This window comes from Lates calcarifer, linkage group LG9, assembly GCF_001640805.2.
Source record: "Lates calcarifer isolate ASB-BC8 linkage group LG9, TLL_Latcal_v3, whole genome shotgun sequence".
In the NCBI taxonomy this organism is placed as follows: Eukaryota; Metazoa; Chordata; class Actinopteri; family Centropomidae; genus Lates; species Lates calcarifer.
Genome location: NC_066841.1, coordinates 10458528 through 10471841, shown reverse-complemented (window position 1 = coordinate 10471841; position 13314 = coordinate 10458528). Strand labels below are relative to the sequence as shown.

General features: G+C 39.7%; 1 long non-coding RNA gene and 1 other non-coding gene across 2 annotated transcripts; both read left to right on the top strand.

Moving 5' to 3' along the window:
- The first annotated feature begins 10650 nt into the window (after positions 1-10650).
- Positions 10651-11851, top strand: LOC108879819 (uncharacterized). The gene is made up of 2 exons (XR_001960400.2): positions 10651-10749; positions 10840-11851. It is a non-coding gene; the product is annotated as an uncharacterized LOC108879819 (long non-coding RNA).
- A 263-nt stretch (positions 11852-12114) lies between these two features.
- On the top strand, positions 12115-12187 carry trnar-ucg (transfer RNA arginine (anticodon UCG)). The gene has a single exon. It is a non-coding gene; the product is annotated as a tRNA-Arg (tRNA).
- Positions 12188-13314: the final 1127 nt, after the last annotated feature.

The window sequence follows — 13314 nt, the reverse complement described above, 5'->3', positions numbered from 1 at the left end:
ACCTCATGTACACAGTACACGCCACCCCACCTTCCATGATACCTATAAAGCCACAGCCAGCAGCCAGTTAGCTTAGCTTAGCATAAAGACTGGAAGTAAGCCTGGCTCTGTCCAAAGGTAATGAAACCAGAATGACAGTGCAGGTAGTTTCATATTTTTACCCTACAGACAGATGAGTCAGTCTTTTCTTTTCTTTCCTCTATAGGAAAATGGAAAATGTCGAACTATTCCCTTAAAACACAGAGTGTGAAGTCATCAATATACAAAATGACCTCACTGACAGTAAGTTGAATGCAGCATAAACAACTCAGAGCAAAGAGCCTTGTCTCTCACTCATCAATCCAGGCTGAATATATTTCTCTTGGAAAGATACACTTTCTTTCTAGGATTCTTGTGAAGGCCAAGGATTTATAGGAGGTATTGCACCCTTATGTCTTTTTTAAAAAACTGACATCGGTTCACTGGGTAAATCTGAATTTGCCAAATTGATAACGATTCCTTTCCTGAAAATGAGCAAGCCCACACAGAGGTTTGCAGACAGCATACTTATTTATTTATTTCAACCCAAAACAAAGCAGCAAAAAAAACCCTCCTTTTATGTTCAGAACCAGCCGTACGACTCGTTGAAATGTGATGAATGTTCAATGCGATGCATCCAAATCAACAATGCAGAAAAAAACCCTCAGAAAACACAAACAAAAATCCCCTTGCTGAGAATTCCTGCATTTTGCATGATGATCCTCTGCATTTCTATCTTTCCACCCTGGTTCACGCCAGATAAGTGTGATGTGTGCTGAGAGACGGAGAGAGCTGCATGTGGTTCCGCTGGTTGGTTCTTCAAGGGTTTTGCAGGACTGACAGGTCTATTCCCCTCTGAACATGAGGGGATTGTCTCTTTTGGCTGCACCTGAGCCTCCTGCAGGTTTTGTGCTCACACAAGCCAACTTCTTAAAACCTGAAAAACAGGCTTTGTTCTTTCTCCTGCGCAACATGATGGATACATGGAGGATACATGGAGTCTGAGACTTAAATCATTTCCATGCAGTCTTTAAAATTCTGGAAGTAGCACAGACATCCTGTAATTGTGATACTTGCTGTTCCTAAAAACACATGTTGATAGGAATTAAATTAGAAAATGTTCTTTGCAGCATATGTCAAAGCCAATAATATTCTCAAATATCCAACATAGACACTGCATTCATGAAACATATTCGATAGCATGAATCCATAGATGAGTACAAACAGAGCTGTTATTAAACAGTCACTTAAAACATAGTTTCTTGAGCATAAAGCACAATTACCTTCATAGCAAAATGTAACGATTCTGCAAATGAGTAAAATAAATGTGTTCAGACTGTTCTTTTATCTATATACAGCATTCTGAGCCAAGACATTTCTTATTCTCTAGAGAAGTCTGAAAAGCCTCTGTGAACAGCTCAGTCACTCTCAGACTCCTCACACCCAGACCTGCTAATATTTTATGAGATAGGAGTGTGAGAGACACCTGTGTAACGCAATAGATGGCCATGCAGCTGCAACCACGAGTAGACAGCTAATATATGCCTCTCAGGGTTCAAAAGTAGCCACGCCGGTCATTCAGCAGGGATGACAGAGAGGGAGCTCATCCCAGCCCGGGGGCCTCCACCAGTTGAGAGCACCTCCATCCTGACATCCATCCTATCTTCATCAAATTAAGCCTCCAGGGCAGGCTGAGAGCTGTCCACAGAGGCAACAGACCTGAAAGCAGGGAGGTAAGAGATATCAGAACCACTGGCTGCTGACATCCAGGAGGTCAGGATGGAAATATTCAGAGCTAGATGGAGGAAAACTCTTGTAAAATATCTTACAGTAAGTTAACAAAGGTATTTTTAATGGTATAAAACAGCACACAGGTTGGAATTCTGACTCTGTTTTTCTACCAAGATTGTTTAAAATTCAGAAATCCAAAGATTAATGTTGCTCTCAGATCAGACAAATGCAAGCTGCACAGAAAGGAATAAAGGCCAAGTTATTTTTCGCCCTAAAGTTTTCCACTCTACCCACAGGCTAACTAAGAGCCACGTTTCCATGGTAACAATCAGTGACACCTGCCGACCGGTGGCACTGAGTGACAAAAAAGAGCAAAACTTGGCTGATAATTTGTGTTTTTTCCCCCAACAATGTTGTGAAGCTAGTAATGAGAAGGCAAAGAGTTTTTACAGCTGCAGGAAATATACAGCAGCGAGGACATCGTCAGTAATTTTTTGCTTGCCTTTAAAGAAAAATATCCTGAGCCTGACTGATGAGTTAGCAGAAGTATTGAGTCCTGCTGCATTAAGAAGCCACAAGCAGCTCAGCTCTGCTACAGGTCTGCACTGAGCTGAGGTTTTATGCTGTTAGGAGGTTTAAAAAGTGGGCTGCTTCGTGCAATAAATGAGTTTAGACATTCCTCTCTAGGCTGGTGACTAGGTCAATCTAAGCAACAGTCAAAATCTGTCTTTGTGACACCGGCCCCTGCTGTTAAACATGGTGGAGGAGCTAAAGTCCCCTGGTTAGACATCTCTTTGGATTTATATTTCTTGATGTCTTATCTCGTGAGGTCCATGTGTGGTTGAACAACATATTAAAGGCAAGTTCCGTAACACAACTTACTTGACATTCATATGCTATTGTGTGTCATTTTGTCCTCTTCTTGATGTAACTAGCTCCTTGTGATGAGATTCATGTTTATTTTAAGGAAACACAGGTCATTTTAAACTAAACAAACTGGAACAGCATTTTCCCCACATGGCAAATGCAATCTATAAAACTAACAGTGCAGAAAGAAGTTCCAAAAATCTCATCAATGGCACCTACATCAAAACAGCTTACCGTCAAAGATTCATTTGGGATTATTGATTGCTTTTGTAATTGACTAAAGAACCTTTGGTTTCAGAAACTATGAGGTCGCACCACAGACAGCTTTTATGTGATCAGAATTGAAACAGCTCCCCAACACGTACAAAAGAAACGTGTCAGATATCCATTGTTTTTTTGTCCCCCCATTTACTTTATCTGGGTTTGTTAGAGGCTTGGCACAAAAAGTGGTTTGGATAATCACTGTGATACATTTGTGACTGAGCTACCAGTCAGTGGAGAATTCAGTCAAGTGAATTGTATTTATATAGCCCAAAGTCACAAAGTGGAACAAGGAAGAAACTCCACATAAATCCTTCAACATGGTAAGAGGGAGAAATGGAAGAGGAACAGCATGCAGATGTCATTCAGACAGAAAAACAATGAAGGAATAATAACAAGCTCGTTCTTGAGACCCACAAATTGCATATTTTATTGTACTGTCGCCATCCAAAGACAAGAAGAAACACTACCGCAAAGCTAAAAACAGGGCCGTTTTTCTTACCTCATGACACCAGTTGATCCATGGTTTTCATAGCGCAGTAATCAGCTATATGATCTACATACTTTTTTTTACTCTATTTATGCAGGAAACATGACATTTGTGTGAAATTCCTCACTGAATATTAGTTCAAGCCAGATATTTCCACAAAATGCATCATGAAACAACAACAACAATGTCAGTTTCCTCTAGCAGCATTGTATTCATAGAGTATAAGGTGTAGATGAGACCTGGATACACTCATAAAAAAAGGCTTCTACTGACATCAAAGGATGTGTGTTTTTCTTGTTTCACCACTATAAACCAAGCTGTTAAGATGTCAGTACAGATGTCACATCTCTTAATCTCCACCGCTGGTGTTTTTTTTGGGATGGGTGTGACGCTCTTTATTAAATTCCTCTCGAGGTCACCTTCTTATAGTTATCTTCTAACAGAGATCCTTCATTGTCCTTCAAAACATGTTCATTAAGATGTTTATTATTTTTATGGTGTTAGATTTATTAAATGAGAAGTGTATTAAGAAACGACCTCACACATTTTTCTGTCATATTGTTACGCTCACTATCATTTTCACCATCAGGCTCTGTGAGCTGCAGGTGTAATTGGCAATTAGACACCGGCGTACATCACGGGCTGTAATGCACGGTGATTCATGAATATTTGATGATAAAATGCTTTATTGCAATTCACATTCAGCATGAGTGCCTGCTCTGGCTCGGTCAACTTCCCTGACACTAATGTGTCCTTGGTTGGGTCAGACTGTACCACGCACCGGTGTATACGTGAACCTCGGGTCTAATGCACTGGCCTGTTTGAGGAGGGTTATGATGTCATCATGCTGTAAAACATGTTCAATTAAAATGAGATGAAAAATGCACTTCTGAATGTATGTGCTTAGGATGTCTGAAACATCCTAAGCACAGAGAGTAAACTTATTGCTTGTTGGTAGAGAACAGACAACCAGGCATTTGGGTGTTGTCTGCAGCCTGTTTGTTCACGTCTGTGACAGCAGATTATGATGGATTCCTTAAATTACCTGTTGCCGTGGCAGATGGCACGCTTTGTCATTAACAGCAATTGTGAGAATTCCCTGGCATCCTGATGAAAGATTCATCATGAATCTTCATGACCAATAGTGATGTAATTCATTTCTTCTTGCACCCTGTGAGGGCCAGAAGAGCACCTACGAGTGCTTATTGAATTTTTTCATCAGCACGTATTCAAGTGATGTATTAAAATATAATGAGGACATCAATTGCTGTACCCTTTTGAATAACTCTGACCGCCTCAGGAATGTCTGGGGACAGACTAGGTGTGGCATAAAAATCTGATTGGCCACTCATGGTGTGACGCCCTAAAATCCAGAGGTGTGATTGGTTGATGGTCATGCTGGCGCTTTCCAACAGCTCTATAAAGAAAAGACTGGAGCGGTGATTCCCTGACAAACAACAAAAAGTCTGACTAAACCTCACCTCAGTCAAAATGGTCCCAAGATATTGTAAAATAATAGATAGATCAAGATAATTTAAGCTATTTTAAGGGTTGTAAGACATCATAAAAAAAAATTGCATATGAATACTTAATCAAAAATGAGTAAATCTAGACAGTTCTCATCATCACTGGTAGTTAATTCATCGGTAGAAGTGTCTGTAACAGATGTGCAAAAAATATTTCTTGAGATTTATATATTATATGTAAAACTCTCTTTCAGTTACTGATTTTGACATGCAGCCAAATTTTTAAGTTAATGTTGAAAAGCTTGTTAGAAAGTCACTTTCTGGCCCCCTGATGAATGTAAGTCCAATATGTGCTCTCCTTTAACTTTGACTTTGGTCTTTACTAACTCCTGGGAGAAATATCTGGCTCTTTGCTAAAAGCTGTTTAGCACTGTGAAGGTAGTGCACAGTGGGTTTTTAAAGTGCCTCCTGCATCAGAAAAGAATACTGAGTAAACCAAAACAAAGATGCTAGTCAGAAAACCAAAAACAATGAGTTAAAAGACACTGAAAACACTCACAGAACTGAAGGGAACTGCAGAGTCAATGTTTACATAGAAAATATAAGTACATGTCATTTTAAAAAAGACAAAAAAGCTATTACTGCATGAACAGTATTTGGTGTAAACTCTTTCAAAGAAGTTACAGTTTTGTTTAATGGTGTGTCTAAATGGTGAAAAAATTACATACTATAATACTAATACAATGAGTGAACTGAATCCCATGTTTCTTTAAATGATTGATGTATGCAGAGTAAAAAATGGTGTATGAGCTGAATTAGCACATAATGTTAAAAATCCTTTACACAAACACTCAAAGTTATTTGAAACTGGATCATTTGTATTTCTTAGATAATTCTACGAGATTACATTCTGACAGGGTTGTGTACTTTATGTATCCTGTCTTTTCCGTCCAATCAACATGATACATCAGATCAGTTTGGAGCAAAGTAGAAAGAAATAAGTCACCACATGCATTAAAACAGACAATCAAGCTACACATCATGGTGACTCCGTTGACGTCATGTTGTTGTTGAGTGCTGATGCTATCTCTAGCCCGGTATCCTTACCCCATCCGTCTAATCCCACAATCAGGAAAACATGGCAGCTGCCACCCCAGGAGACCTAAAAACATCCTGACAGGTGGAAAACAGCTCTAAGGGGACCTTCATGTTCAATAGCAGGGCCCTGATGCAAGACGTGTCTCTTGAGAAACAACTGGAGAGAATATCAGGAAGAAGAAAAGCTATCTCCTGCTCTTTTATTAAATCTCTTTTACTTTTGTAGTGCACTTTTCACAATTACATATGAATGAACAGCTGATCAGTGTAGAATAAAACTAGTTATCAGCTTGGTCAGCCTCCACTGCTCTGATATTGTTCTCAGTTTAATGGAAGCAATATAAATAATTTCTTATTTGACATTAGATGTGGTGGAAATATGAGTGAAAATCACTACATGCTGTACAATCCAAATAAAATCATTTCTTTTTCCATTTAATTCCTATATACAGTGAGAGTTTCTCCTCCATATCCCTGGGACAGATACAGGGTTTACCCAACAGGGATTAAAGATTTGAGCTCATTTTACACAAGACTGATTTCCTTTTCTACCTTCTAGTAAAACTTTCACTCCCCCTCTCCACTTTTATAGTCTAGCAATCAGACTGAAACATTACTATTGTACGAAAACCCACTCTTCTTTTATTGTGGGCCGCTGCTGAAGCATAATGTCTTTGTCCCACACAACAGGCAAATCATTGCACAGATTATTCCATCAATAAACATTTTACCAGCAGGACAAGTTATTGGACTTGAGTGGCTGCATTTGGAGTCCATCTTCATAACCCACTGCATCTAACAATGAAACATTAACATCAGTTAATAACCTTCAACAAGGATGAGCATTAAGGGCTCATTCATCTCATCCTGAACACATATACAAAGCTCTGTGGCTTTCACTTAATATGAATAAATAAATACAAGAATCCTCATGGTAGATTTATTCTGCTACAGTCTAATCTCAGGATAAAATGCCAGGATACACCTCAGTGCGGGAAAAAGTCTTGCACAAACCATCATAAAATGTAAATAACTATTCCCTTTGCAGTTATGCATGATGGATGATAGAAACAATCTACATGTGTGCACATTAAAATACCATCAGTAGCACACACCGTGGCCTGGAATAATCATATTAACTTGTTTACCCATTTGTTTACATGTACTATGTGTGCATTATTAAGTGGCTGTGACTGTCTGCACAGACATGCAGGAAACTTTTCTTGGTCTCTGTTCAGTCATGGAAACCTTCGAGCGGGTCATTAACTACGGATAGTGACACGGTGGTCGGATGGCACGCTGTTCACTATACACCAGGGGGTGACCATCAATCAGGGTAAGAGGCACAGCAGACTGACAGATGCTTGATGGGTGATGACACTAAATATGCTGTCATTTGGCCAGAGACTGAAGCCAGACCCAGTCAGCGGGCCTCGTTAAATGTCAGAAGCAGCTTCCTCCACCACATCTACCGATGAGATAATCGTACAGCGCACAGAATTTATGTATGTATTGCTGCATTTCATGGTGAAGTGTATCTCTTGAGAAATCTCTCACCAGTCCTGTAAAGACTGATATTCCCAGGAATACTATCCAGGGAAGAAGCTGTTGAATTGCTGTAGAAGGTCAAGATTCCATTAAATGGGATCCATGGTTGTTGTGAGATGTATATAACCACACTGTTTCATCCATTCTGCTGTTAGCAAGGTCAAGGGTAATGGATCTCTTTGTGTATTTTACTCTTTTGTCCACCTATTCTTGACGTAAACCTCCTCATACTCATGTTGCTCTCTGTCCAAAACCTGTGACCTTGAGGCTAAACTGTTAGTCCGTAGGGATCTTGTCTTGCACTAAAGTCAATTATGTTGCAGTAATGCATTATGTTAGGTAGCATTCCCCAGATGATCAGTCATTGTCTGCGCAAGCTGGTTGCACTGGCTCATCCTCCTCATCTCCAATTCCATTATGCTGCAGCCCAGGTTGGAATCTGTGTGAGGGCCATTCCTGCTTCTCACAAGGTCACCCCGTGCTGTGAATGGGCAGTCCCATGTACATTTACCAAAGCATGACTCAAGATCAATTATGGAAACTTTTAATCTTTTCAGAGGGATCTCCTTTACTGACAAGCCCTTCAGTAGGGTGATTTTCTCAAGGTTTCTCTGAATAAATGACTTAAAACTAATACTTAATCTTTAATCTTAATCTTTGTTTGAAGATGACTTTTACTTTTGCAAATTACACCACAGTAATGAAATCTCAGCCATTCAATCAAAATCTAACAATAGCTTCTCTCTCACACATTCTATGATAATATCACATGTAGCAGGTGGGGAGGGGGGTAAAGACAGAGCAGAGAGGGAGCATTTACAAAAGGAGCATTACGAGTCAAGTCACAACAGAGCTTTGAAAAGCCAGATCAATACCATTTCTGTGACCAATTTTACAGTTCTCTGGGTCGGTTGCCTCCGGAGTAATAAAGCTGTTTTCTCCACACAATCCTTCTGTCTTTGCTGCACAGCCAGAGGTGGAAATATTAAGGCAATATGTTTGATAATCCTTTGGGCATGTCAACATGTTCTGGTCTGCAGTTGATCAACCACATTACGATGGCTTTAAGGAGACACATGCAGAAACTTCAACAAGTAAAATCTAATTTGAAGCTAATTTTTGGCTCACAGATGCTTTACAGTGGCTGAGCCTTGTTTTTTTAAAGAAGAAATCAATTCACTTTTGCAGCCAGTAGATAATCTGAAGGAGACTTTTACAATAGCCGGTTGGGTCCGACACCACCTCATGATTTTAATTTTGTTGAATCAGCACCAGTCTCTTAAAGCAAAGTTTTTTGGAACAGATGGTTAGTTTGCACAGGGTCGGGGGTGATTCTCCCTGCCCTCTTCTTTGCCCCCGTGCCATGCGGTTCTTTTATGGAGTCAGCTGACAGCCAATCACCAACATACAGTAAGAGAGTGGATAACACGCTGGAGGTTGTCCTTGAGAAACTGAGAAGGTGACCAGAATGGCTTTTAAAAGGTTACAGGTTTTGACCACAAGTGGTGCTGTGGAGCATGTCCCTGTATATTTTTTGTTTGCATGTCTTACTAGTACATGTGCATGGATATCACGTGCACATCACAAGCATGGAGGTGGGGTGGGGGTGATGTAATATTGCCATTTGATGGGAGGTGTGTTGTAAGCAGTTCCCCAGTAAATGGAAAATAAGAAAACAACAAGCTGATGCAAACAATGCAAAAAGGGCCTTTGCAAATGTTTGTTGTTAGACCTTAAGGATACGCACAGTTTCTTGTTGAGAAACACTGACTGTAAACAAAACAGTCTTTGTTTACAAAGAAAACTCTGCAGGGTTCCTTCGAGGCTGTTGCTTCTTCATTTTCACAGAAAGAACATCCTCTGGCTGGATTTCTTAATGAAGCAGCAGATGCTCTCATCCAATTTGAAGGGTTGCTACAACTCAGGAAGCCGCTATAACTGTTTGCTTCCTGACAGGATGTCCAATATAAAAACAGACAACTGCAGGGATATCACTCAGTTAGAAGACTTTTACTAAGATGCCTCTCCAGAATGATGAGTTTGACTGTGGAACAAACTGTTCCTCCAAATACTCCCATTATGGGATTTGTCATGAGGATCAAATATAAAGTCTGTGGCAGATTTCAGACATGGCAGTATGAACACCAACTGGAAGGATGTGGGGTGGTTTAAGGCAGGGAAAGTTGTGTGGACAGGACACAAAAAGGGTCAGGTGAGGTGAGAGGGTTTATAAGAAACCCTCTCACCTCACACACCCTTTATCCCCCCTCTCTGCTACACAAGATAGGCTGAAAGCAATTCAGTTTTTTTTTTTTTTTTTTTTTTTTTGAATAGTATGTGATAATATTGCATGCAAATCAGCACTACTATACTTTCCAGTAAAAAGAAAATTGAAAGCTGTAATTGAAATTTTTAGGGATGTAAGCACTTTAGGAAACTTCCTTCTCGTTGCTTATTCGCACCAAGAAGGAAGATGTGATGATCAAATTTTTCTGACATCGGCAGTTTTGCAACTTTTTCATGTTCCTCTTTCTGTATTTTTCCATCTATGGGACCAAAACCTATTAGCTAATGTTGTGTTTCTCAAGAAATGCAACCTAACACACACACTGGAACAAAATGTGCAGTCAGAAGCTGGCAGAACAGTTACCTTGGTCCAGTTTGGTATCTGCTGCAGTACTTCATCCTATAAATCATGCTAATTTACAATATCATGTATGAAGAAACTTATCTCTCAGGTCAGAGGTCTACAGGACTTTCTTATTCTTCAAAGTTCCTAAAAAGTTTCAATCTTTCTGTATAACTGTAACAATCTTGGCAAGCAAGGTGTTGACTGAAAAGCATGTCTCACAGGGAGAACACAGTGAACTGAAGCAAGGTTAAAGCGAGTCGATGTTAAAACCGGGTAAGTTAACAAGCAGAGACAAGAAAAAAACAACAACACAGCAAGTCCAAAGGGGCATAATCAGGCAGGCATAGGTCAGTAATAAAGCGAGGAGGATAAAAGGCAAGACTGCGACACCACAGCAGGGAGCACAATAAACAACCTGCCAAACTATTGGGGAGCTAGAGAAAGCAGGTACATGTGTCTGGGGAGCTAATGAGAGAATAAGCTGCAGGTGAGCAGGGTGGGTGTGGCAGTCAGGTGATGATGAATGGCAGGAACACCTGCTGGACAGGGAGGGAATGGCAGAGCCATGATGACAACAGTGGATACATTAAATAAGAGAATCTGCCAAGGCTTCAGTAAATGTAGACAAATTAGAAGGGGTTAGGAACTTTTAAATGTCTATAGAATTTATGAATTGGCTGAGCTATATCTTTCTGATTGTGTGTTTTCTGTGTGTGTCTATATCACAGTGCAAGGTGGGTCAAGGAGTCCTTTCAGACTGGATACATTACAGTGGTGGGTGGATCCGTGTCTCTCTGTGACCCGATGAACTGTGTTATCTGGAGCACTCAAGCTCATCGTGGGGTCTCCATCGGCAAACAGGTCCCGGGTGGATTTCCGGACAAACACGAAGTAGGAGGAACCAGGACTGAGTCATGGCTCACGACCTGCAGGGAGAAGAACAGCAGCGTTAGGATCGACCGCACCCCTTCCCCCCCTCCCACGTCTCCAGAATCTGGGTCTGGATACGTCGTCTGTCTGGGGAATAAGGGAGCTTTGCAGGAAAGTCCAGTGTTGCCAACTAGACGTGGTTGAGCTCGTTTCTACACACGGTGTGCTGAGCTGGAACCGAGCTGCCTGGAAAGGGACTGAGCTGAGGGTTAAAGGATTATTGTTAGAGGAGCTGGGTAGATGTGAGGATACTCATGCGCTGGAAACTGTGTTATGAAGTTTATCTAGAATTTTAAATGCAAACTAATACTAATCTTTACAGTGTACTGTTTTTACAGTTAGTACACAACAAAACAGAAAATGGTGAAATACTTTCTGTCAAATGTCAATCAAGCTGCGACTTCAGAATGCCACTGCTAATTAACTAAAAAAAAGAGAGAGTGAGAAAGAGGAATCAAAGTTGTTTGGTTTTTGAAGTGTTAGAGCTGTTTCACCACCATCCAATTCATTTTTTCTTTTAACAGAACATACTTTATTTTGTCACTTCACCACACTGCCTATTCAAAACCTGTTTAGAATTATAACGAAATTACAGCTACTGACATGATTCAGTTTTCAGGAAAAGCACAGGTGTTACTGATGATGATGACTCTGTTCTATTCAAGCATCCCAGTAAACTGTGACAGTGATTAATTTCATTATTTACACCTGTGCTTTTTCTACTACAACACATCACAGTGTCTTCTATGAAAAAGAGAAGTTGTTTGTCCTTTTTTGTTTAAACTTTTGTTCATAAACCCTGCACACACACATAGATGGTCTCAGTTTTTGGCTAATTTTAAAAATCTTGTCTAATTGTGTATGTTTATGTATGAACAGACAATAGCTGTGTCCCAGTTCAACAGTGCACAACAACTATAAAACAGGCAGAATATGTATGTAAAATATATTATCAAGTCTTTGGAAAAACACATGCTCATTGGCTGTGGCAGGTGGCTGTTTGGTTCACTGGTGCATGTGTCATTTCCTGTCAGTAAAAATCAGTAAAGTACACGGATTTTGCTTACACATGTGACCACGTGGCCTAATGGACAAGGCGTCTGACTTCGGATCAGAAGATTGAGGGTTCGAGTCCCTTCGTGGTTGAAACTTACCTTGTGTTTCTTCCTTAACTCAGCAATAATGCTGTGTGTGTGCTTTGAACAACATTTCTGATTCCTCTTCAGGCAATTTATGTTTTAATGGAGCGTGTTTGGGATGTTGTAACAAGTTGTCACTTTAGACAAAAAAATTTAATAACATTAAATTAAAATAATAAAAGCGAACTGATTTGAAACACCAGTGTAACTGAACTACTGATGGGCACAGGCTGATACAATAAAAGTTTCAAAGAGTTTAAGTGGGGAAATCAGATTTTATGGCATCAAACACTGTCTTACGTTGACATTAAGTTAAAACACTTCTGACTCAGCATATTAAATCTCCTTGCCAGCCTGTTTTGAACAACTAAAAGAACCAAAGACAGCTGCAGGATATGTTCAATTAAATGGCTTTTAAATGGTCATCTTTGAATTATTGCCTTTAAATGATCATCTGTAAATGATAGTCTTCTCAGAAATGACTCATAAAACATTAAATTGCCTTTCACATTGCAAGGATCCCTCTGGCTATTAGTGCAATGGTTTGCTTAGCTGTTTGGTCTGACAAGGACATTCCACATATTTAATTTAGCCTCTTATCATAGTCAGTAATCACATCCTCTTGATGCAGATCTCATCAAAGACAAAAACTCTTTGAAGGACAATTTAACCCATCAGCTGTAAAAGATACTATCAAGGAAACCAGGCTGTGAAAAATAATATATAAAGGTATCCATGGGTAATAATAGTAATAATAACCATCATAATACCCGTTTGTTTAGAGATTGTGATCTTCTGACTGTGAGGACTTCCTCTATTATTATTCCCCAGATCTTTGAATGGTGTTAACAGAAACACCTGCGAGTCCTCTCTCCTCAGGCATGTTTTTAATGATATCGCAAAAAAAATATTTGAGAAAGAGAAAGTGTAACAACAAAAGAGAGAAAGCTTTGTTTTGGAGCTACAGATGACCTTTCAAAATAAAAGTTTCCATTAATTATTCTTAAACCAGCTGTATAATTGCACACTTTTGGTTCTTTTATCATGCTTTTCCAAAGCAGTCTTTGTTTCTGTTTCAACATCGTGTGTCTTTTTATCCAAGAGATTTAATTGGAAAATGAAACATTGTTTAGA